The 27,337-nt window shown below is 41.4% G+C and overlaps 1 protein-coding gene across 6 annotated transcripts in view; it reads right to left on the bottom strand.

The window, feature by feature from the left end:
- The window catches only part of HIVEP2 (HIVEP zinc finger 2), a 106,153-nt gene that overhangs the window by 25,338 nt on the left and 53,478 nt on the right, over window positions 1–27,337 (bottom strand). For all 6 annotated transcript variants that reach the window (XM_048299911.1, XM_048299910.1, XM_048299909.1 and 3 more), the window contains one exon: window positions 1,082–1,126. The gene's annotated coding sequence lies outside the window, so the exon portion shown is untranslated. The remainder of the gene's footprint in view (window positions 1–1,081; window positions 1,127–27,337) is intronic.

The raw sequence follows: 27,337 nt of genomic DNA, 5'->3' as shown, positions 1-27,337 counted from the left end.
AAAGACTGGCTCCAGAGACTGCACACAAGCATAATCACTACCCAACAGCAGCTCTAGAATAGAAAATAGAGACCTACACTTTCCAAATTAAACAGTAGCTTTGGAAGGCTTTCAGGGGACAGTTTAAAGGCTTTGTATCAGAAAGTCCACCACATACTTTCAAAGCTCTTTCAGCAATCACTGCTGAAAATAGAAGCCTAACACTGTGGGTGGGAATTACCTTATCCAGTATTACTCACCTACGGCTCAGACATGCACTTTAGTCACCTGGCCTTCCTCTAAAGTCAAAGGAGGTTGATCAGAGAAGAAATCTTTCCATATCATGATAGGTGCTTCTGACACAGAGGCTGTCTATGCTCATGGCTCTCCACTATGGAGATGCTTGTTTCTCACAGTCCACTAGGCAGAGTTCCTTGGGGTATATACTGAATATTGCTAAAAAATTACTGAAGTGAGGTACTTCTTACCTTAGATCATCTAACTGTTTTTATAAGAAGGTGGTGTTCCCCATTCTAAGCCACTTTTAAACAGTTAAAAAAGAGACATCAAAGAGGCATTTCAAACACAGCACTACTGGTACTTTTCCCCAACTCCATCTTCCAATCACTACGTTAAATTTTAGTGAGAAAGTCTTGCTGGGAGTAAAGGATGTATTAGAGACTGTGTTTATGTGACTTTAGCATTTTAGATTTCACTGATGAAACAATTCCATCCAGGTCTACATGCATTTTTAATGTTTAAATGCAATAGGTTTCCACAGGTCTATTATGAAGACCAAAAGCTCAGAGGTATGATTTTCATAGAAAAGTACAGCATTTGAATTTGAAGCAGAATCTATGCTTTCTGTTTTCATACTATCCAAACACAGGACATTTTCTGGATGAAATAATGTGAATTATAAAGACAGTCATGATTTAACACTAGCAAGGAAAGAGGTAAAAAAATCAGTGTTAGAGATATTGGAATACTTTTCATTCCTACAGTGGAGAAACTGAATTTGGCTCATAGAAACAATAGCAAAGTGCAGGAAAACACACAGGTAATAGGCATCTACAATTTTTTTTCATTATAAAGTAATTACCTGCATCTTCTAAACATCTAATAGGCATGACTATCTTCAAACTTCCTGTGGGGAAAAAAATACAATTATAAGAAATTTTTGATATTAGGTATAGATGATGATGAAAATCTTCTATTCTTTACAGTAGAGGCCTGAAAATTTCATTTACCCATCCACTAGAAAATTTCACGTTGTATCTTGGAGGTCTGAGCAATTACATTTGAAGACTATAACCATGAACAGTTTTAAAGGACTTAGGTATCTAATGTGTAGATGAATAACAGCAAGTCTAAATTAATAAAGTCTTACCCTCCTGAATCAGTGAAAAGAGAGCTGCCAATGTACCTCTTCATTCCTATGCCTTTGTTAAGCCCAGATTATCCCTGAATCCTCTTGGCAAATCCCCTTTCAATGCCTCTCTCCAGCTAATACTTTTAGACTCCAGGCCTCTCATTAAATGTTTCAGGGACCAGCACAAACTCCTGGTCAGGGTGTCATCACTCAGGGACAAGAAAATGTAGTGAAACTGGAGTAGGTGTCCAAATTAGTTAACACTTGTGTGATACTGCTAAAGAATATATGGCTGCCTTCTCAAAGAAAAAACTTACAGAAGAAAATTACAGAATACATGACTAAAAGACTTTTGTGACTGCCATGATTTGCCACCTCTCTGACTGTCATCGCACTGCAGGCTACTCCGTATTGTTGAAAAGACCAGCTCGGAGAAGAGGGAGCCTGAACATCATCTCATTGCCTTAAGACCATTTCTCCCATCGAGGAAGGACTCTCAGTTTTCAACAAATCTTTCCTCAAAACCAGATTTTTTGCCTTTGTTTCATTAAAACGGATGTTTGCTCAATTGTGATAACAAAAGCAACAATGGCAGCATTTCTTATGGTTTTTATTTATGCCAAAAGTCAGAGCATCTCTAAAGAACGCATCTTTAGAAACAGCTGGAACACTGGTTTCAGAGTAGGGTATATAGACTATTGTAATGATCCTCAATTAGCAGCTGTCACAAAGAAGCTAGAGCACTCATGTTCTCTCCATTAAATGACACCAAAAAATGATTAAAAAAATAAAGTCTATAAAGGAAAAGAATCAACAAAAATTGAAAAATACTTTTTAATTCTTTGTAATTAATAACACTTTCCAAGAACAAATGGACATTAACAAAGCCTGATAACTTGACACAAATAGAATCACTACCATGCCACCTTTTATGAATTAATTATTTAGTAGTATAAACAATATATCAGTAGTTAGGCCAGCAATAACCGATGGAATGCTGGTTTAGTCAACTATTTTTAAATTTTAACTATAGAGAAATCCCCTGTAGTACAAAGTAACAGCAAGCTATCAAATGTAAACCAGAACATTTTAGGTCCTAATGCCATTCAACTTTGATGTGCTAATGGCTTTTTTAAATAACTCTTTTGTCTGATTCTCTAAAATAAAAAAGAAAAAATGCAATCCAGGTATAATTTTTTTTTTTTTAAATTCCTAATCAACTTCCTCAAATAAAAAGTGTCAGTCCAAATGGAAAAAGAAATCCTTGTGCACGAGGTACAATATACAGAAGTAGTTAAGACAGAGCAGCTCAGCAGGGGCTCACGAGGAAGTGGCAGGTAAGTGGCAACCACTTTCAGCAGCTGAGCTACACTGAATCGCAGGCCACTGATGAGGCCAATATACGAGCACACATGTAAAGGAAAATGTGTGGCTTGGGAGAAGGCAGAAACAGGGACAAGAGTGAACGTTCCTCACTGAAAGAGCATAAAGTTAGTATCCATCTTCAAAGAAAAATACTCTTCTCCTTATTAGGCAATTTTGCAAATGGTGAAGGAGAAATTTCTAGAAGATGGGAGTATCCTTTCTTTGCCATACTCCTTTTACTGAGAGTACCTTTATAGAAGTAATCTGCCAGTCACAGCAATGTGACAGCAATGGTTTTATTTCAGCAAAAAGATGATGCTAATATATATCCAAAACTTTTCTGTTCTGGACTGAGACCTCTGTTACAGAGTTAAAGCCACTCTGCAGTCCTGCAATTTCAGAACATTCTGTACAATTTTTTAACCTACACTATGAAACAGGTATAGACTAATTACAGAGATTATTGACGGTGTAAATTTGGCCAGAGCCACTCTCCTGGGGAAAATAAATCCCTTTCCAGAACGAACATAATCACTTCTGGTTTGATTTGAGCTGCCATCCATCCTGTGTCAAAGACGGCTTTAATACTATTTCTCTTGTTCTTTTTCCCCTCCCTAATGGGAGACTGGCCTAACTGGAGAAATGTAAGACACTGTAAAGCTAGCTGGCATTCTGTCTGTTTTATCCAGTCAAGACTCTATCTAATCTGGCTGCATCCACAGCCAAAGGTATTAAACCAACAACAGACTTCCATTTTTCCAAGTGACTAACGTTTCTCCTTCAGAAAAAATTGTAAGTATACTTTTAAATATTGCTTTTCATCAAACAAATACCATTCGATAGACAGAAACTCTTTATATTTCAAGTACTACCTACTTAAAACCAAGGAACTAAGGATGATAAAAGTGCACAATTTTTTAATACCTTTGGCACGGCTCAGCTCTGCCGGAGTGAATAAGAGTAGCCCACCTACACAGATCAGAAGCTGTATGGGAGTTGCACAGAGCACATTGTTTGACAGGAGCTGCAAAGTCCTTCCTGGCTGGGGGCCAAGCCAGGTTTCCTGATAGGAATGTGGCTTGAGAGCCAGCTCCCCCAGTCACATTAGCTGTGCTATCTGCCTGCTTCAAAACAGGACATTTCACTTCTATGAAAACTTTGAACATGAGAAGATTATTTGGAAACCAGGAGCTGTATTTATGTCAGATGCACCTACTAAATCAAGATTTTCAAAACTTTGTAGAAAGAAACATTATCCTATTGCTCCTTTAACTAGGGTGCCTTTGTGAGCTGTATGCAGGGGATGTGTATCTGATTGACTGCAGAGCTCCAAGATTATTCCTGTTTTTTACTCTTTTTTTTTTCAGACCATTAAAATGGTTACACTCAACAGCTTTAAAATAAAATTTGGCAAAATATTACTTTTACTGCTTCTCAATTTGTAGCTCATATTACAGTTCTTGCAAGTGAACAAATTGGAAGCTTATGTCTTCCAGGCTAAATCCTGAGTACACCATACAGAATAAATATTGACTCTAGAGTAAGGACTAAGGGTCAGATCCAGCCCTGTTTTAAATCTTTTCTCTCCAGCTCTGCCAGCACAAAGCCAGCCTAAAACCACAGTAACTGGCCCCTGAAGAATTTGTATTCTATAGGACAAGTGTTAGCACAGATAAACTGCAGTGGTTCCTATGAAATCCTTACATTCATGCACAGACCACTGCCAAGACCCTTATTAGGCAAGTCTAGTTTCTGTCTGGGATAAGCCCAGCAGCCTTACAAGAAAGGCCACCTCTGAGCTCTTCCTCACCTGCAACTGAGAAGAAAATTGCCTTGGCCTTTCAGGAAGAAAGACAGCACACTTTCAGCTTGCTGTCCTACGTCTCCCTCTGTCCTGCTAATGAGATTCCCCAAAGAACTGCTTGGTGTTGATATCCCAGTGAAAAAAAAGACTGGGATTCCTAGTAAAACATGGATTTATAGTTTCTTCTACATAGGCAAGGTCATAGGTGGGCTAAATCTGAAGAACAGCTCTCAACCAGCATCCAGTGTGCACCTCTGAACTGAAAGATTTAACTGGCATGAAGATAGGTAAGCATTTGTTCATCCTTCTTTCCAAGGTTATATATTCATTCATGGGCTGAGGATGTTATGTAGCAACATAACAAAAAGAATGCAGTCCTTGGGGTGTATAGTTTTGGCATTTTACACCAATGAAAAAAAAAAGATGACCAACTGCAAGCTTTTTTATACTACTTGACATCACACTTGCTGTCATTGAATCGTACTAACTAAAAAGAAAAGGAAAAAGAAACAATTTAATTTCCCAGTTTAGCAAAAAGACATCCCATTCCTGACCAGAGAGATTCCCTTTGCATTTCCAACAGCCTCTGGTTAGGGGGCTAAGCTGACCATCTGACTGTGGTTTTGTACCTGTCTATTTGAACACCTCTAGGAATGACTGTAAATTCCTATGCCCACCACTGACACTTGGCAGTCTTGAATTGCTGGGGAATGGGAGGATGCCTGGGCTTTTGCTGTAGTTTGGCAGGAGTTGTAAGACATCATTTTGCACATGCAATTCAAAGAAGGCAGCTCTTTTAAAACAGGTTAGATGTATTTATTTTAATCTACCACTTTCTGTCTTGTAACTGCTGTTGCTACCTCTTCACATTTGAAGACACTCCTCTAATTTGTTAATAAATTCCACCCCAGATGTTCTGCCTGCCCTCTGGACTTCAGTGCTTTATTGAATGTACTGCCACTCTTCAAAACCAGCCAGAGAACCACAGTTTTGGAAAAACCCTGAAATATTTAGAATAATACATATGGGTTTGTGGGGCTTTTTGTTGTTGGGGTTTTTTTTGTTGTGGTTTTTTTTTGGGGGGGGGGGGGGGGCAGCTGAACTAATTATTACAATATACTTTTTAAAATGTCATTTAAAAGTACTATCCAATACAAACCCAAACACTGCTCAGCGAGTAAACACAGTACACAATGATCTAACAAACTGTACTAAGCTTACTTGAGGACAAGCTACAGGGCAGGATCTGTTCTACATTGCTATATTGTGCTCACAAGGATTCCCCAAGAAGCCAGAAACTGAGGGGACTCACTGAGAGGATCCAGTTACAGATACATCAACGGCAGACTGAAGCCTCACTGTGACCAAACACCAGCTTCAGGCTTTTACTCTCATGAGTGCACACTTGTGTCCCTGGTAGTTGCTGGTTTCAAGGGGAAGATTCTGTGCATAAACTAGAAGTGGTATAAAACCTGGAATTTTGATTTGTGTAATTATTATTTCAGTGCTTGAACTAAATCTGGCTTATATTTTGAGAGCTGTTCTAGAATCTCAGCCACTGAGAATTGTCATCTAACACATCTTAGATAATTGTAGTAGTACTGAGTATTTCATTAATTTTATGCCTTTACCAAATTCACCTTAATCTTAATTAATTCAGATAATTCAAACTATTAGCTGAGACCATTATCACAGTATGTTGAAGAAAATAACTGGAATCTGTCTGCTTAAAAGCACACTGAAACCAACTAAAAAACCAATTAAATCATCAAATCTGTTGTATCCTAACACCTGATAACCTGAACCATAGGATCTTACACCTATTCAGACACTTCATATAAGTGTCTGTGTGTACTTGCTGTGAAGAAGAGCAAGGCTCTGAATGTGACCCTACTGAGTCAGAGGTCAGGCACACACTAACAGTAAAATCAGGTATGAAACAAGAGCCTCTCATTTGACTTCAAGAAGCTTTGAACAGATACAAGACTTGACTCGGAGAGACTAAAAGGAGACAAATTATTCTGACAGCAAGGAGAGCCAAATTCTGCTCTACATTAACCTGGTATGAATCTGAGGCAATGAGTTGCAAATCTAAGGACATAATTCCAGATTTACTCCTCATAAAAACAGAGTCAGACCCCTTAGGTTTAGGCTTTTACATCCTACATGCTAAATATCTGAAGTTATTTTCCACAAGGTGAAAATAAACTAATCCAACACCTCTAAGATGTCTACAGAGAAAACTGTAACATATATTGCAAGGAATGTTCAATTACACAGTAGTAAAAAAACATGGGCGATTTTCATTAAGAGATGCTGGTTTGTATCATAAATGCTTTGAGTACAGCTGCAGCAAAACACTCAGTTTTTGCTACATTAAGTATCTCAAATATAATTTTAAACTGCTGCTCTCTGTAGAAAAATAGTACCAACCAAAAACCTTAACTTCAAATTGAGTGCATTTTAGGAAGCCATAGAAGAAGTCTAGAGCAGAAATGCTTTAACACTGACCTTTTAACTACAATGACAAGGATTGCTCACTGAAAAGTAGATCACTATTTCCTGTTTCAGCATCATACACAATGTACACATTACTACCAGATGGAAAAAAATGTATAAAAAAAGCTTTAACGTTGCCAAAGACCAGTTGAACACTTATTTCCACAGGATGAGTATTAGAAGAAAAAAAAAAAAAAAAAAGAGAAAAAAACTGTGCAGGCACCAAATTAATCTTAAATACTTCCTTTATAGGTAGGAATTTGAAAAACAAATCACAATTCTTCTCCTTGAACTGAACAAAACCCTGCTATCAAAGAGATGCCAAAACAGCCAACAAGTCAAACAAACTTGTCAATCAATTAGCAGTTAATTGATCCCTCTGATCCCACTGCTTTTAATGGATCGGGTAAATATTTTGTTTCTGGTTGCCTAATCTTGCTGTGCACTTCAAGAGTCTGACAGAGCATGTCAGATAACGCAAAATCTACCTGTTCTGTCTGACTGCCTTCTGACATGGACATCCTGAATCTGTCTCTATACAAGAGCAAAGAATTGGGATTATTCAGATACGAAACTAAACAAGAAAACTAAAGAACTATGTAAACTGCTAATCATTTCACACTGGTACTTATTTCCTTGGGGAACAAGTTAAAAAACGTAAAGAGTTTAATAAAATACCAATCATTTCCCACGTGGACCTTAAAATGTAATGGCAGAGCAATGGCAGATCTGACAGGCAGTACTCCCAGTATTATTAAAATTTCAGAAGGCAGTGGTTTTGCCCTGCCCACCCACTCCATCCACCCCTCTCATTTTCCTTTGAATTGTAGTACACAGTGACTTATGAGAGTGAGAACAGCTCCCATGCAGAGAACTGCCAGAAACTGATGCCCATCACTAAGGACCTCTTTAAACACCATTTTGACGGATGAAACAAGGTTTATATGATGCCTAATCCCATTGGTGCTATCTGCAGAAGAATGAGTGTCTCTCAAAGGTGAATTAAGTAGTAAGCAACAGTATTTACTAAATACACATTAGCAAGGCATAGGAGTATCCAAATCAGTGCCTAGATACAAATGAGCTCTTAAGTCTTGGGCTACTCTCTATCACCAGAAACTCAACTTTGTCTCACTTTCTTCTGAGCCACAGCAGTTGAACATAAGGATACTGTGCCAAACCATAGAAGTGTCAAATAGTTTCCAATGACTGTTTGTAGAATTACTTTTCTTTGCACACCTGCCATTTAGAAAAGGAGTTTTGGCCCTGCCCAAAAAGGGCTAAAACCCTCTGAAAAGCAAAGGCTCAGACACTAATCAATGATGCTATGTGATGCCACTGGGATTGCAATGAAAGTTTTGCATTTGGAAGAACTGGTGAAAATTACTGAGATTAAAGAATTTTTTCTCAATTCAACACAAAGAAATGTGTTAATCAGAAAGGGAAATTTCACACCTAATAAAGGACAGATTAAGTAAACTATGAATTTAGCAGCACTTGGAAAGGATGAAGTGTATGCAAAGACCAAGATTCCCATGTGGATGTGGTTTGGAGTCATTTGTAGACTTGTAAAACATCACCTACAGTAAGAAGGGTAAGAACATTTTCACTGGAGAGTTCAAACTGTTAAAAGTTTTCAGATATAAGAATTTTCCTAACTGAAAGACATGCAAAGGCTGAAATGCCTCATCATTTTCACACAAGAACTGCAAACGGGCAGCCACTGGGGAGAACACAGCTGTACCAGTAAATCCCTGTTAGGATATCATTCAACTTTCCCCCAAGTTTTCCCAGGAAAAAAACCACAACAAAATTTGTGTAAATATAGCAACATTTTTAGGTACAAAGTAATTATTCTTTTCAAGCTAAAAGGAAATAGGAGAAAAACATCAGGCCTTTGCCTAGCATTTTCACCTCAGAGGGAAAATACAACTTAATTTTCTGGGAAGTGAGGTTTTTTAAGTTAAAAAGTTACACAAACCTAATTATGCAACTGCGGCAGATTTTGCGAACAGCCATGCCTCCTTTCACACCGTGTCAGAAGAAACCACTTTCATTTCACATGAAAATATCAGTATCTTTCAAACACCACTTTGAATGAGCAAATGCACTGCCTCCGACTGAAACCCTCGCCCTTGGAAGAATTACATAGGAAGACATTTACAGCATCTGAGCTTGCATTTGTTTTTCTCTCACACAAATTATTATACAAGCGTATTTTAAAACCTGTCACTGTTTACTAAGCTCTGTGGTCATCACATGTCAAAACAAAACCACACACATGCTAAACATCAGCAGCATGTTCCTACTATTTTTTTTCCACTTTTTGCCCCCAAATGGGTCTTCACAGCAGTTTTATTTCAATCCATCCTGAATACTTTGTAAGAGTTCAGCTGAGATCAGCTATTAAGCCTCAAATTCTAAATATCGCACAGATGTCACAACAGTCACTACTCAGCAGCAAAATCTTTCATTTTGACTAATGACTCAATACAGGCATTTTGGTGTAGTAAATCCAGTCACTGAGCATCACCTAAAGATTCTGATCACTATAGTGGTAATGTAGGATACATTAATTAGACTGCATATTTAAGAATGCTGCTTTCTTTACAACCCTTAGGATGGCTAGCAGAGGAAAAAAAGAAAAAAAAACTCTTTAAAATTATTCTGGCCATATTTTACAGTACTTTTTTCTTTTTTACTGTATGAAGCATTGTAAGTCAGTATATATAATATTCAATTGCATCAGAACACCACCTAAAATTTCAGCAAAATATGCATATGCTTTTTGCTGCATTTTGTAGGTATACATGAAATTTTACTCTTTGCACTTAAGTTTCTTTCTACAAAACACAAATCAACTGTGTTTATAACATTACCATCACTCTCCCAAGCAAACACTTCTGAAGAGACGAAGATCTGCCAAAATGCCTGAAACCACATTTAAAATCTCTGTTATTCCAGATCAAGTTGATATTTAAGGGACAAACCAAGCTGATAGCTAAGTTACAGATTCTCAACAAGCACAACACAATAAAACCCAAAACAGTTTTCGGGAAAGACACTGTTCAGGTTTCATGACGACTTTTTATCAGACAAGGTCAGACTAGGGTGCATCACCACAGCACCTTAAAGTTTCATATATGTATCTCACATACCACTAACTTTTGAAACTGCTCCAAGGAAATGGGCAATATGAAACCATTGAACACCAAATTACTCCTATCCATGTAAAGTTGAAGTAAGGCAGCAAAGAATCCTAATTTCAGCCACCAGGCAAGAGCTCAGCAGGCTCTTAAGAGGACATTCTCAGGACTGATGGTCCATCAAAAGGGAAAGCAACTGCCATTCAGCTTTAAAAAACTCCAGACAACTTCATACAGGGTTCTCCTTCCCCTGCATCCTGCCTGGCTCACTCCACCAAGTTTAGTTTTTCTTTCCATTATCAGAAGTGAAATCACCTAACAGTCTGGCCCAAAAGTTTCCTGGGTGCTTGTGATACACCAAGGACATTTGTACACAACAAACAAAAGAAAGCACCACCAACATGCAACCCAATGTTTTGAGTTGGAAGGGACCTTTAAAGATGAAGTTCAACTCCCAAACATCCCCGTGTCTAGCTGTCAACATTCCCTTTATAGACAGGGAAATGATCACATAGAGTATATGCACAAGCATGCAGGGCTTCATGTTTGCTAAGCTAAACTTGAACTAATAATTACAAAATGTTCCTTGGGATAGCTCCTAATAATCTGAAATGCTGCATTGCAAACCAAAACCACATGGGTTATTTTCCTTGAGACTACAGTGTGATGTTTTAGCACTCAGAAAAGCTAAGATAAATAATCGACTTAATCGACTTGCTTATTCAATTGAACTCTTCCCCCTACTTCTGCCTTCCTCCCCCACCGACAGGGTTTGAGGACACCCTGTTCACCCAGAGATGGTGAATCACTACAAGCCAGCAGGCCCACTCGGTTCCTCAAAAGACACAAAAGGTGTAAAAATAGCTCCTACTAATGAAGCAAGTACAGCGTCAGCAGCCAGATGAGCGTGGGTGATCTGATAAGGGTCTGTTGTTGCAAAGGGCAAATTATTAACAGAATGCTTCTCCCTCTCTCTCTTTTTTATTAAGCTTTGTTCTTCCTTTGCTGAAACCAGCCCTCTGCAATGCCTGATAAATGACACCTGACAAGGCCGGCTGTAATTGCCAGTTTCATACCACCACAGGAAGTGGTGCCTCACTACGAGCTGAAAGTACAGTGGAGGTGTCACTAAAAAAAAAAAACAAATAAAGAGAGGCACAAATAAAGCCTAAAAATAGCCAGGACTACCCACTGAGTATGACTGTGTGGGTATATTTAGTCTGTCTAACACCAACTTTTCTTATTAAAAACACAATCTTACCTTTATGCAAAACAGCTTCCTGTTTCTTGAGAAACTTGAGAATACAAGGGGGGTAAAAGTCAGATTTTGAAATCTTCCCCTTTTCACTGACATTATGACAAGAGTAAAGGTGAAAAGACCAGGCAGATCTTCCACGTGGCTTTTGCATCCTGACATCCCGTAACAAATAGCTGGAAGCTTTCTGTTATGACATCCTAATAAACAGCCCATTGGACTACGGGAATAGGTTCAGAGGCAAAACCAGAGTGGTACCAGCAAACTCTGGGGAGCAGCAGGAGGCGAAGGCAGGGCGCAGATCCCGTGCCGTGGAGGCGGCTGTGCCCGGCCAACGGCAGCACTGGGGCCTGGGGGCAGTGGGACACAGCAGCTCTCTCACAGCCTGGTTCTGCATGTCGGCCCTTCCCTGCATGAAGGAGCTGCCAGGAAGGGAAACATTACTTACTCCCATTTCAGGCTGCAGCCAAAGAGTCACCCCTTGGGCAAGAACAGGAGGGCTTGGCCTACTGCCGGTGCTGGCCAGGCTTGGCTGGGCTGCCACACGGACCATCCCACTGCTCATCCTGACAGGAGCGCTGAGCCTCCCGTGGGTTTGACTGCAACAGGACAAGCCACAGCTGTGCTCAGCTGAGGTGCCCAGATACGTTCAGCCAAGTCTCCTTCCAGGGCAACTCTGTGCTCCTGCAGGCCATGTGCTTCGCTTCTTGCTTCCCAAAGGGAAGGCGGGGACAGTCCCCACAACCCCCTTCAGAACATCTGCAACTATTTAAAGCCTGTGGCTGCAATACCACTACTGGAAGCCACACTCATGCCAAATTCCTAGTGCTGTCTAGAGCCCTGCTGTCTAGTGCTGTGCTAGGAAATGGTCTCTCCCACAATTTTGCTTTTTCTATTTGATATCATGACTCGATTGGCTGACGCACACAAGAGGGGTTTGTTTCATCATTATGCAGCCTTCCTGTGCGGCTCCAAATACTGCTCATCAGTTCTGCTGGGGCCAGGGCTAAACAAAAACACACAGGTTTTTACTTTTCCCTCATTTACAACAGGGAAAAACGCCCACTGTAACATATTGCCAACTTCACATGCAAGATTCAATCCAAATGATTATTCTGACATTACAATTTTCATTTTCCTCTGATTTTAACATTAAACAAAAAGTAATTGAACTTAATAGGATTAAATTTTTAACATTAACTCCAGGGGGAAATTGAGACCATGTTCTTTTCTTGATATGCTGTGATTAATTCCCATTGATGCAAGAGTACTCTTTGTGCAGCATCATGGTTTTGTCTTTTCATTCTGTGCCTTAGTGGTAAATTTAATAATCACTGATTTTTTTACTAGAATAGATAAACATGACGATGCAAGACAAATCAGTTGATGATACTATTCTTCAGACAATTTAATTTTCATCTGAAATGAAGAATAAATGTTATTATATTAGAGGAAATATAGATGTCAAAATAATTATTAGTAGGCTTAAATACCGAAGACCATATTCTGGCAGTACATTTCCATAAAGTTAATAGGAGACAGGACCACATAGCCTCAACCACCTTGGGGATCTTAAGTTATAAAGTTAAAAGCACAGCGATCACAACCTCAGCCTATCCCCCCACTGAGATTTGGAGCAGAAATTCTGTTTAAGCAACAGTAATACATTACCTATCTTTTTAAGATTGCACCTACTTAAAGAAAGATGTACAAAGGAGAAGTTTAAACTAAGAAAACTGCAGAAAAGTGCATTAGAAAAATGAAAAATTATTTTCACTGTACACTTAAGAAAATATAACACTTACTATTACATTCCAAAATTCCAGTATTTTCCGAAATTCTGTAGAACAGACTGAAATCTTAAAATCACGGAATGAAGTCTTCTTTTTTGGTAAGTTCCTGCTATAGGCTTTCTCCTTTGGCCAGTGTTTAAATTATGGGTGTTGGAACCTTATTGTCTCAAATGTAGAATCATGGAATCATTTAGATTGGAAAAGACCTTTAATATCATTGAGCCCAGCCATTCACTTAACACTGCCAAGTCCACCACTAAATCATGTCCCAGAGTGCCACATCTACAAGACTTTTACATACCTCCAGGGATGGTGACTCCACCACTTCCCTGAGCAGCCTGTTGCACTGCCTGACTAACCTCTCTATGAAGAAAGTTTTCCTAATACCCAAACTAAATCTTCCCTGGTGCAACGTAAGGCCATTTCATCTTGTCCTAAAATAAGTCCCTAACTCATGCCTTCACAAACACATGGCACAGATGGGGTGGGAGGCCAGATGTAGTGGTGTCCTGCACCTCAGATGGGACACAGTTCCACAGTGGCATTTCCCACAAAATGAAAGCCTACAGTTGGTTAAAGCACCTCACCCCACCATGGGCAAATGGAGGCAGCGGGCACCAGCACAGGACAGCAGGGGAGGCTGCTACAGGGGAAAGCTACAGGAGGCAGTAAGAAAATACGGCATTAAGTAAAGAGAGTCTGCACTATCTCACATCTTCCTACATCCTGCCGCAGGCTGCTTTTCCTGCCACAGCCTTCTCCCTCCCGCCCCTGCGTGGTGTCATTTTCCCCAGTGTGCACTCCCCTCCCACTCACCAACTCATAAGGCACACCGTGATTTATGTCACCTCTCCAATCTGGCCCAGCATCTCTGAGGTGCAAGCATGGATGCAGTCTACAAAAGGTTAGGATTAATGCTTTAGTGGCAATTGCAGCAGGCAAGTGGCTCAGCTCATAATGCAATTTTGTCCTCAGGAAGACCTGTAGGAGGTGGGAGCAGGTTGCCACGGGCCCGGTACCTGCTGTGCACTGACATATGTCCTCATTGCTGGGCAAAAGGGCACCTCCAATTAGGTGTCTTTTATTATTAACGTTCTGCTGCTTCATCTGTTGATCATGTATCCTCCTCTCGGCCCCTCTGCACCCCAGCTTGTGTAACGCACCGACATCTGCGGAGACACTGCTCTACCTGGGAAAGCTCAAGTGGAAATCTGGTGGTAGAGATCAGGAATCTTCCTTTTGTAGACACAAGCAAGGGGTGGAACAGACAACAAGTTGAACAAGACCACTGGAACTAGGACCCTCAAGCTAAGAAGATGAGAAATACGAGGTATCTGCCCTGCTGGCAGTAATAATTACAATGTATTATTAACAAAACTCAGGTTTCATCATTAACTTGACTCGGGTTTCAAGAGCTGATCTCACCCTAACGATCCTCCAAATTACATCCAGCCTTTCCTTCAGAGTGGAACCAGTACCAGCAAGAAAGTCTGCTGGTAACTGTTACACTGAAAAGAAAGCCAGGGTAAAAATGAGCTGTAAACACTAAAATCAAACAGGTGCAAAAAATTACAGACATTTTAAGTTGCCCAAACTCAGGGCCATCTCACCGCTTGGATCTGATCCTGCCAGAAAGATAGAGACTGTAACTTCAAAGCAGCTGAGAGGAAAGGGCTCACTGTCAGCACGTGCTGTATATGGCACAGCTGACCTGACCCTCCTTCTGCAAAGGATTGACTCCACTCCCCTCAAAGATGTCAGTCAAGTCAGAGCTTCTCTCTCGGATCTCAAAACTTGAGAAAGGCCACCTACGTGTTTGCTATAATGAAGTAGCCAACTGTCTCAGTCACAACCCAACTCCTGCCACAAAAAACCGTTGTTTGATTTTGTTCCTCTCCCAAGCTCATTAGAGGAATGAAGACCTTCAAAAGCTTTTTCTCAACCCCTAAGTGTGAGATAAAAATGCCATTTTAATTGTGGATTGGTGAGGTCTGCTTGAGTAAAATAAACCAAATTGCTCAGATGCAACTGTGTAACAGGGAGCCTAATTGCTTTGCTAGCATCAACAAAGAGCTGCTGGTTCATTAGAGCAAGCTGGAGTAGCTGCTGTTTGCATCTTCACAAGCTGGGAGTATTTGATTGTAAAATCGCTATGGATGTTTGATCCAAAATTCAGCCTCTGATTTCTGATCAGTAAAACTTAAAAGCAAAAAGCCATCACTCTGATATTTTTCTTCACAACTTTCTTCAGGGTAGCAATTCATTTTTCTCCTTGATCTGTTCAAGGATGTCAAATCTAATCATAAGATAGGATATGAACTTTTATATTCTGTATAAACTGCTTAGAGAAAGAACAGAACTGATGTGAACCAAATTGCAGTTTCATATGACAGCTGGAAGATGTTGGCACTTAGGCGGCTATCCTGCAGTCTGACTGCAACAGGACCTTGCCAGAAAGAGCAAAGGGCAGAAGAAGGCCAGGAAAAGGCCAGTGGAGGTCAAAAGCACCCAAATTTCCTGCTGACTGGTCAGAGCAGGTTTGGACAGCAGGCAACCAGGCAGATGGCAGAGGAAGCATACTTCCATCTTATCCAACAGGGAAATAATTCGCTGAATCACACTAAAAGGGGAATGTGGCAGTTAGTGCTGTCAAAATGTCCAGGAGCATCCTCTGCCGGGGGCAGTTCTACACCCCTTTTGGGAGACCACACTGCTCTGCTTCGGTTTGTCTGTCCACCCCCTCCTCATCATAAAGCTCAGATAAACTACAGCCTTGCTTTATGCTTTAGGTAGTTCTTTTTCCATCACAACCATCTTTAGACTTAAAACTTTCTGAATGGAAAACACAAATGTAATCTCAGGCAGATAACTGCCTCAGCAAGTCTATTGAGAACACACTATTTTCTCCAACTCGAACTCCACATGTGAATACGTCTACATATGGGCTCAGACATATCTGCATAAGGAGGTCCATTTGCCTGACTGTTTACTAATGAACGCTTGGCAGTCAGAGGGACACCAGAAGTGCATCCAGTTTTTCTTCATTTTTTAAAGAAAAGGTTGTTTACACCTCTAGGAACAAAGCATTGATGAAGTTGCTCATAAAATGCACCACCCATGGATTCAAATCTGAATCTTTTCTTTTTTCCCCTTTTTATGCAGTCTGAATCAGCTTGTGAGAAAGTTAATAGAAATATTCCACCAGTGAAATGGAAAGTGGATCAAACCAGTACAACATAAGCCTTAAATAAAGTGAAAAACTCCACATGGGGTGCTCTCAGGAAAATCACTCAAATGCAGAACTACCCATTGTGCTGAGGGCTCAGGTAGGTCAGCCCTTTGCATGCTCTGCTTTTCACTCAAGGTGCTCATCCGGAGTGGAAACCAAAACCTTCTTTTCTCACAGGTCATGAATTAAGTAACTACAGCTGGTTTCCCGGATCTCTTACCTGCTGCTAGAAATCTCACATAGAAATAATAAAAGTCCTAATAGAGTAAATTATTTCTAGAGGTATCTTTTTAATCACAGACTGCTGTAAGATACCTCTTCTCCAGTAGCAGTGAGTCCAGGAAGCACAGAGCATCTGCCAGCATTAAAAGGAGAGCACATCTAAAACCACAGCTCCAAGTTGTCAAAATGCTGCTTGTTACAGGAATTTCATCCATGATAACACTCAGCTAGAGCAGTCCAGGTAATAACAGCAATAACAAACAACAAGGAGAAAGTTACAGGCACGCTAATATAAATGGGGCAGCATTGCTCGCAGATATTTTTAAGACCCAGTAGTGTTGATCCACCCATGAGCAGGTCTGGATTCACAGAAAAGGAAAGAGTAAGTGGATGACTACCCCACAGGAAGTTTCTATTTTAAAAAGTGCCTGCCTTGACTGAAAATCAAGATAACACCTCTGAAATTCCCACCTGTTGAATACATTCTGTTTCCTCCTTGGTTTTCTTTTTCTCTCTACAGTGAACTGAGCTGCTCTAAAATTATTTTTCTGTGATTTTCACCAAAAGTAGATATGGAAGAAACTGTGGACAAGCACTGAGGGCATTAAGCCCACGAGAGACTTACCCTTTGTTCCCCTTGAGAAATCGATACAGTGCCAGCTTGAGTGGACTCTGAATCCAAGTTTTAACTAGACAGAAGGTGAAATCAGTTGAACCTACCTCTTGCTCAAATACTATTCTTCCCTTAGTATCCCACCGTTCTCCAGAAAAAATGGTCTTCTGACCTGCTGGTCGCCTGTTGGTGACCATTTATGCAGGCACAGGATCCAAACTCTGTCCCACTGTGTCCTCACCATCTGCATGTTGTCTACCTCTCTATCAAGAGCCTCCAACAAAAGCTTCCTATAATAGAATTGTCCTGACTCACAGGTAGGGGGGGAGGGAAGCTGACCTCGCTGCAGCATCAAGAGTCTCTGACGCATTCTGGGAGGCTGTGGTTTCGGGTCTGAAAGAATTCAGCCTTGTTTTCAACTAGATTTTATACAATTAACTTCCAAAATATCACCCTATAGCTCCATGTCCATTTGAAACTTGATATTGTTTAGTGGTTCAGCTTAGCACTATTCAGGGCTTTAGCCGTGCGCTTGGCGAATTAGCAGCACTCACCAGCAGAAGAGAGTTTCTCAGATACGCAGCCACCCAGGCTCCTGACTGGCTCCACCTCTTGTCCGCCCACTCCCAGTTTCAGACATTTCACATTCCAAAACTGGAAGTGTCTATGCAACATAAGGTCACATTATTGCACAACATGCTCTTTTCCTTCTAAGAGCCACTGCATCTTCAAAAGTACATCAACTCTAACAGCAAGAGAGCTGTTTACAGTGAATTTCTATCTGAGTGGGAGTATTTTCTCCATGAATCTTATAACAAGGACGTGACGTGTATGACTCTTCCCTACATTTGGTAAAATTGTTACTGAGATGGCATTTATTCAATACTTCCACATCAGCATGCCTTCCCCTTTAAGCTGCCTTTTGAGAAATTGAGAATTCATTTTTACACTTCCTTAAAGTATTTCTGTGCTGGATAATTTTAGGACACACTAAACAGAACAACTTCTGCCTATCTTATATTTAGAACCAAGGTCTTTGCAATGCAGCCATGAAATACAACTGATTGTCACCAATGTAGGTTTTGTCAATCGTTTTTTTCTTGCCAAACAGTGTGAATAATTGCTGTGATCATTCCTCCAGTTAGTCTTCAAATTCTAACATGTGAATGAGAACTCCAGTTCCAATTATACTTGAAGAAAACCTTCCATTTTAGCATAGGGGACTACAAGTGAAGTGGGCTTTACTGTTTTTCCCAATGGACAACACACAGGAGGAAACAGTGGAGATACATTGTGTTATCTTTGAAACTGTGTTCAGCTTTTTGGTACAATTAAGTCTTTGCTATTAGCACAGAAGGCCTATTAGGTGTTTCCTTGAATGCCAGCGACTTAAGTCAGTATCACCTAAACACAACTGTTGACATATTTAAATAAAGAATTAATGGCCAGTCCTTATGTGTCCCTTCTTCTTTCTACTCAGATCTGTTACCTTTGTCTTCAGCACCACTGGGGCGGCTAAGCAGTGGGGAAGCAGAAGGGTTTGGGGCTGGGAGGGTTCCCAGCACCATCTGGTAAGAATGGGGATGCTGGCAGGATTAATGACTAAGGCAGCTCTAAAAAATCCTTCCTGATTTCATAGGGTCAATCAAGTTCTCCACAAGCTGTCAGTCCTATCCTCCCAGAAGGAAGAAGGTTCAGATCAAGCATTCAGAAATCTAATTCAGGCTACCCAGTGAAAATTATGAGGGTCAGAACAAACCAGTGACAGAGTAAGGGGGAATGGGAACTCAAAAGAATCCTGTGAGAGGGGTAGAACAAGGGACAGAGGAGGATGCATCAGATGTGCTGGAACCATGCTCTGCTGTAGGTAAAGGTAGCCCAGGATTTTCACTCTGAGTCATTTGTTTGCAAGATATGATTGAGAGTCAACTGCCCTTCATCCAGTGGAAGAGACACCTAAAATGGAGCTAATGGCTTAAAGTTACTTAGCTCCTGGTCAGTCTGTAAGCAAGTAAAAGGTTAGATTGTAATATTTAACCACAACTCCCGTGCCTTTCTGAGAAGCCCAGGGGAAGCTGCCTGAAGGAAAGTCAGACACTGGCCATGCTGCTTCCTGTGTGCACCAGGTGAAAAAACCTGCACCTGCCTTCAGCCTCACGTTGATAGTGAGCTTCCTCTGGTGCAGCAGCTGTCACACAGCCCACTTTCTGGTACAGCCCATTTCCTCCTGAGGGAAATTTCCCTCAGGGACAACAGGGGCTAGTACTCTGTGCGTGCCATCAGTCATGACCACCAAAACTGCCAGCTGGTCACCGTGCAATATAACCAAAGTTTTAGTGCTGTGACTAGAACTTGCTCCATGTGTCAACGAGAACAGCAAGAAGAACTGATGAGAGATAGCAAGACAGAGAAAAAGATTGATAGAAGTCTGGAGGCACAGTACCATAAGGAGAACTCAGAACCTACTACAAATATTGGTATTATTCAAACAGTTGGTTTAAAAAGTAAAAGTTAATGTTCATCCATGAGAGGTCACTGTGTGATACGATGAACACCTTGGTGTCAGCAGCATTCCTCTCCCCTCCCATATGCTCAGCACCAGGTGTCCAGTCACCCACAGTAATGTCTCAGCTATTACCCAGCTCCCCTCGGTAGGGGCTGTCAGGCCAGGCATTAAAACAAGATGAGTGGAAGTCCTTCACCTTGATTGTGTAATCTTAGTCAATTTTACAATGACTTTAACATACTTTTTATTCCCCATTAATCTCAAATGGAGTCCAACAGTTTTACAACCCCCATAGACATCTTAAATAACCTGTATAATACACACAAAATTTTGGGAAACTGAGTTTAAACAGCAAATATATAAGCTCACAAATGGACAAGGCTTCTCTGGTTCCCCAGGGTTTGTATTGTCTCTATTGTAGAACCTGTTTCACTTTGACATTGCTTTTTCAGTAGTTAGTAATCTTTTTCACACAAGTGACTACAACACAGTGTGGGACATGAAGACTGTCAAGGTGATCTGCCCACAGGAACTTCTTAAGCATAAAATTCTTGTACTGCCATTCATCATGAGATGAGAGACATAATAGGCAGATGCAACTTAATGGCAGCTGAAACCATTTTAGCTCAGATCAGCTAATCAAAGGTCTTCTTCATGGAGTAAAGTGACTTAAAGGGAAGTATTTCATTCGGAGATTTCCATGGGAAAACAAAAAAATAAAAATAGCAATATGGAAATTTTCCAGTGGAAAACTTGTTCTTGTGGAAATTCCGCTTTCAATTGACAAATTGTTTTTATGGGAAATTCCTAAGCAGCTGTAGGCACAGCCCTCATGCTGAGAAGTTTAAAAGCAGCTCATGTTTGACCCAGCACCCTCAGATTTCCCACATCAGATAAACTACAAAAGCAAAGCCCTCATCTTTCCCTTACTCCCAAGCACACCCTGCAGCACACAGCAATCTCACTGCAGGCATGAAGTATACTGGCTGCAGTGGCAGCATGCACGTGGTTACAGGTGGGGTGCTTGAAGGATTCATCTTTTAATGTCCCAAATCAAGACTAACTAGAGGCTCTTATATGAGCTGTCTCTAATGCTCTGATAACTCTGATACTGGTAAAGCTGTCACTGACTCCAGCAACAGGTTTACCAGCACTAGGGATTGCAGGCTTGGGAGAATCTTAAATGAAGCTTCTCACAGTGGACTGCATCAGGGAGAGAAAACTTGGGGCTGACTTTTATGTGCTTATGTGAATGGATATAACTCTATCATTATTAATTGTTTTACACTGGCTTAAACCTGTCAATAAGAACTACACACTCTACAGCTACCATTACAGAGAGCAAGACAAACATTTTTAGTGAGTTTGCTAAGGGTCTTCTAAATTTGCAGGAGGAGCATTGAGTAAATGTCTCCTTTACAGAGCAATATTAGGAAAGCATACACCATTCATTATAGTGCATCTTCTATCCACCACTTCAGCATGAATCATCATACTGTGTAAACAGGCTAGTAATCGTATTTATGGTAGGGCTCAAAGTATCTCAGAAAGTCAGAGGAAGAAAAAAGCTATTACAGGAAGCAGGCTTGTACAAAACCTCGCAGTCCAGAAAGGTACTAGAAAGGTACTGAGCACCTAAATCATTTACCTAAACATTTGCAGTGATTTACAAGGTTTCTGTACCAGACCTGGACATTTCACACTAATGCATTTTAACACAAAATAAAATTTAGAACCCTTTGAGTAAAAAAGTTAATTCTACTGACTGTATAGGACTGGTCTTCACAATTTATTCTCAAGAGTGAAACTGTCTCTTTCCCAACTACCTTCTGTCCCATACAGCCTATTCAAGTGCAGAGAGGATCCAGCATACCCCCAACTGAGTTGGGCCGGAGGAGCTCACAAACAGTGGAGCTTTGGCAGGATCAGGAGCCCCAAGGTGCCATTGGAGGCGGCTGTCAGCAGCTGGCTGCCTGCCAGGGGCTGCAGGCTACAAGGTGAAGGAGTGGGCAACAGCCACTGCTCAGCTGCTACAGTGACCTTCAGCTATGCTGCTCTGCAACAGGAATGCACCCCCTGGCCATGCTCGTGTTTCCACACACTTCTTGGCTATCTGCAACACCACATACACACGCATGACACTGAGTTCAAACACACAGCCCCTGTCTGTACTGCACACGAGGCCAATGAGTTCCCCTCTAGCTCTACTGCTGCTCCACACCCAGGCAGCACAGCAACCAGATGTGCTCACCAAGGCATGCTGCACAGCTGCGACAACCAGACATGCTGAGGTCAAATTGCAAGTAACTTGAATTTCAGAGATGAGCAAAAAAATCTTCTGTCTCTCCACCTGAAGGAATTAGTCTTTTCTGACATCACGGTAATAAAATTGCAATAAAAACCTTATTAATGCAAGCTTTGTGACTGAAGTGACAAGAAGGGCATTTATTTTCAGAGCCAGACACTCAAAGGAATACCCCACATGGTAGATAGTGTAAGGATCCTGTATTTCCAGTATATAACAGAGCTACTTCTACTACACTGAAGCACATGTGATAAGGGAAGAGGGCCTGGGCCCTTCTCCATATTCTCTGCATACCTGTTACTATCACACAGCTGCTCTCAAGTCTACAGTTTCCTGTGCAGTACAAACTGCATACCACTTCCCCTACGGAAAAAAAAAAGCCTTGCTTGTTCTTAATTGACGATGGAAATACTGTCATATTTTCCACTAGCCAAGCTTGAAACCATTACTGAACGAACCTTCATTAATTTTTCCACAACATTTTGCAGAAATGTCAGGAAACAGCTGCACCAGAATGATTAACTGTCCTTATCACTAGGGCTTCATTGGCCAACTTCAAATTATATAGGTTTTCTTCTTTCAAAACTCTACATTTAGTGAATTTTTTTGTTATTCTTTAGTTGACTGTTTCAGTACAATACTTTCTCTTCAAAAATACCTGATTGCACAGGTTCAGTAGCAGACAGACATTTTATGACCAGTGGAAGAATTTGTATAGTTTGGAGCTGAATACTTCTAGGAAAAGATTGCTTCCTGCAGATTGCTCAGCTGTGTCTTTCTTGGATCAAATTCAATGAAATTCACAACTTGCAGTCAGATTGTATTTGCCAGTCAGGCTGAATTCATTACACTGACATAAACTTCTCTTGCTGCATTTTCTTACTCCTTTCTTTTCCTCTCCTTGTCTTTTCCTTGTCCCTTCTCTCTCCCCACACTCTCTTTCTCACCTCTTCTTTGAGCTATACCATGTGTCAAAACTTATCATACAATGCCCTGTACATTTTCTGGCAAAAACAAGTGGAACAGTACACATCACCATCCCAAACATGCAAAGGCTGAGATGCTAGAAGGCTTAGTACCAAATCAAAGTGCAGCCATCTGGAAGTAACTGCTAGTGTGGATCTGAGCTTCCCAACTGGCTGAAACTTTGCAGTCTCAGAACTTTTTAGCGAAGTGTCAGTGAGCAAGAGACTCCACTCACACAGATTTGCACAGGGCACTGGACTGTAATTTTTCAAAAATGCAAATTCTTCAAATTTTGATAAGAACACAGCAAGGTTCATAGGATTGCTTTTAAAGACTGACATAGTATAGTGTCTTGCTTATATTTTGAAATAATTCAGGGTTACTACAGCATGGTATGTAACAATAATTCTGCATATATGTCACTGGCAGATTTAAAATTGCAATTGTTCACTCATGTCTTAATTGAAGCTGTAAGCCTTGAATCTATAACCTTAAGATATTTTTAGACAGAGGGAAATACAGATGCAAATCGGTATATACATGTCTTGGAAGTTACGTAAAATTAATGCCATCAAATGAGGGGTTCAGTGGTTCAGTGTTCGTGCTGTTATGACCCCCTACCCCCAGCAAAAAGTAGGTTACTTGCAGAATTATAAAGAAATGAAACATACAGTGGTTTATCCAGGTATTATAAAGAATCCTTCCTGCTGCCCGTATTCCAAGACTATTTGCATGTCTTGCTTTTTAGAAGTGTCTCTTGCACAGCAGTGTGCATTGCAGCACACCATCCCCACACAGCTCTGCTCAGAGAGAGCCAGCCAGTGATGCCCTCACCCCGTGCTGGGTCAACTCCTGAACTCCTGCACTGCCTTCAGCAGGTATATGGACACCTGGGAGCCCCTGGGCCAGGATGCCTAACACAGGATGGTGGCCTTGTTATTTAATCGGTGCAGTGCTGGCTATGAAAAAAAACAGCTCTGTTTTTAAATTACTCTACCAAGATATCTGCTTAGATGGCAGAAATTGCAGTACACTATATTCTGCTTAAAATATGCATGAATATATATGGGTTCTATTTACAAGATATGAAATACTGCCAAAAGTACGCAGGTTTTTTGAGGATTTGGTCTTATAATACGCAACGCCAAATTTCTCCTTCACGATATCCTTATCTGTCTCTGCTCTAGTTTGAAAGCAGTAGCTCGCGGTGCCAGAGGATTTCAAGGACCGTGTCCTTCCAATAGGCGGGATGTCAGTGCACTGCCATCTGCGGCTGCACGGGCCACATATTCTGCGTGGGGGAAAATGAAGTTGCTAGATTTCATTAAACAAGCGCTGATTTTTATGGCTTTCGGGGCTGGTTTTGTTTTTTTTTTGGGGGGGGTGGGGACACTGAAATAAACACAAGACAAACTGCGCCTCCCCGCAGGCGCAGCCCGCCGCCAGCAGAAGGGTGCCGGAGCTGCCCGAGAGGACGAGGGCTGGCAGGCGGCAGCTGCGCCAGGCGCGGGCTTTTCCTTCCCCATCCCGCCCGCCCCCGCCGGAGCCGCCGCAGCGCCGGAGCCGCCGCGCCCGCTGCCCCGCCAGCGCGGCCCTTCGTGCCCGGCAGCTGTGAGGCTGCAGAGCGTAGTGCCCATTTCTGCCTCCTCTGGACGTTCTCGTGTCTCATTCCGCCACCCCCCCGCCCCGCCACGGGCTGTCAGGGAACTGACGAATGGATCTGCTGTCCAGCCACCCTGCTCGGCCGCCTCCGGGACGTGAAAGAAGAAACGTGGTTTGCCTCTCTCTGGCTACTAGCGGGACCAGAAGCAAGTGCTCTCACTTCCCCGAGTTTGCACATCTTGAGCTCAAACCTACAGGAAGATTCACCCTCCTTCTATTCACACTGTCAGCAATGAGCAGCAGGATCTAGGGGCAATGTCACAGCAAAATCAGAGACCTTGAACTTGCTTCACCCTTTGCATAGCCATTTATATTTGGGCAAAGTGGGTAACAGCTCCTTTAGCACTACAGTAGTGGCATTTTATGCTCGCTCGGCATTCACTTTACCCAGGTATAAATAGCAAAAGGTTTCAGGCAGTAGAGAACCAGGACCAGTATCTTCAAAGGATTCTCAGACAGAATAAAACAGCTAGTCCTCCACACCACAGCTTGTGCAATCTTGCTCAGCTGCAGGAAACATTCCCTGAAGGACGGCTGGGACTGCTAGTTTGGCAGTATTGCATGCTCTGGTCCTTGGAGGAAATGTGCCACACCATTCCTAGTGGTGGAATCAGACTGCAAGCTTTCACCTGTAAAATGGGCAGTAATAGGGTTCCATTTCTTAATGGGAGCCTTTTACCAGCTCGCACAACATATTTACTACCCTACCAGTATTAAGCGCTTGCTTTAATATCCTTAGCACACAAGGTAATGGTACATACCATCATAGTTACAATAACACTGGTTAGAACTACGTTAATTGAGAGCAACTACTCTAAAATTCAATTGTTCCAAACAAAAAGTGAAGTGTGCCATTACTCGGCTGACACATTATCGTGGAGAGTTCTCAGTGTACAAGAGCCACAGCAGTAAGGGCCCAATGCACACAAGTGCCGTTGAGTTACACGCTAACAAAACCTGAAAAATGTATGCTAAAACTCCATTTCAGAGGATGGCCGCCATACTCTTGTGTACCAAAGTTCTCAGTTTTCCACTTAAACCCTTCCTGGTGAGTCAGGACATGGCCAGGTTTCCATACCGCAGCAGTGTTCCATTACTGCTCCTTATAAATTTCACACGCTGTTAATGCTTTCCAAACTGGCAACAGAGCTCAGGGGTGCATGAGGACAGTTTATTTTCCTGCTGAACTTTAAACAGAAATTCCACAGGACCTCTGGCGGGGGTAACAGCCCTGCTGACAGCCATCAGTTCACACCCTCTCACCCACCCAGCTTTGATCCCAGGCTGCGCGGAAGCATCTCAGTTGCCCCAGAGACTGCAGAGGGGAAAGAGAACAACGCAGATATCCACAACTTCCATTGCAGGGACCTCGAGAGGGATCCATAAGAAGAGATGTCCTATATAGCACCATCCTGGACTGCAGAATATTTGGGATAAGTTCCAGGGTTGTGCAAAGTTCAAGGGATTGTCCTTCTCAATTTAACCCCTTCTTTCACTGAATTCATAGATAGAATGAAACATAGGTCCAAGACTGTTTCTGAAATATAGGTCTAACACATAATTCTGAAAAATCTGGTGGGGCTACCTCAAAATATGTTCTGTGTTTTCTTTGAACACCTTCTCCTGTGCTCATATCACATGAGAATCTCCAGTGTCTTCCTTATATACCTAGCTCCTATGGCTGAAAATAAATATTGGATAATAGTAATAAAAAAAAATAAAGTCAGTGAGAGAGATCAAACCCTTAGGTTTCTTAAAGGTTTCTTAACCTTTCACTCTTTCAAGCTAGTCTTATTAAATTCTAAGGGCTAACAATTCTCTGACCATCAAGGATGTGCCTGTACAGAGAAGATGAGAGAAGAGGAGCTTCTCAGTGCTTCAGGGTCTCCTACAGCAACAAAAGTAACTGTGTGTACTGCACACAGGCATCGTTTTTGAGACTGTCAGTGTGAAAACTGACCAACTTGTGACTACCAACCCAAATAAACATGGAGCTGCAATCAGTAGCTGAAAATTGACCTTTTCTTGACAAGAGAAATTGTCTTCTGAACTATCTGATGCCACAGTAAGACCTCTGTTGGGGATCCGCTAACTTTAAGCTATCTTGGGTTTTATTGCGTACAACAACATCAGCATTTTCATAACTGCAGATTCAATGTGCCCAAGTGTTCAAGACCCAGAGGAAAAATTAAACCTTGAACAGTATTGTCCATGGTGCACTTGAAATGGAAAGACTGTCAAGCAGTCTTATATTTTAAGACGAAGTAAATAAAAATCCCCAGGCATTTCAGATATAAAAACCTCACCCACGATATCTTCTTATATTTTTACAAGCACAGTTTTCTGCTTGTTTAGTTCAAGAAGTGGGCTCCCTGGATACTTGATACAAGAACTGTGTAAGAGAAGGGAAAGTGGCAAACCAAGTATGTGGACAAAGTAACATCACTTCCAAATGAATAAAAACCTGCCCCAAAAGACAAATGTCTCTGATTTCAGCGAGAGTGGCGTTCAGTTGTAACAAAAGGACACTTAATCAGAATATAAATGTGGGTGACTTCTACATGAAGCCTTTCGAGAATGAAAAACTATGCTCTCAGACCCCGTCCCTCAGCTCACACAAA

Source organism: Corvus hawaiiensis, chromosome 3 (genome assembly GCF_020740725.1).
Source record: "Corvus hawaiiensis isolate bCorHaw1 chromosome 3, bCorHaw1.pri.cur, whole genome shotgun sequence".
Classification (NCBI taxonomy): Eukaryota; Metazoa; Chordata; class Aves; order Passeriformes; family Corvidae; genus Corvus; species Corvus hawaiiensis.
The sequence above is the reverse complement of the archived record's forward strand: the minus strand, read 5'-3'. Positions and strand labels throughout refer to the sequence as shown.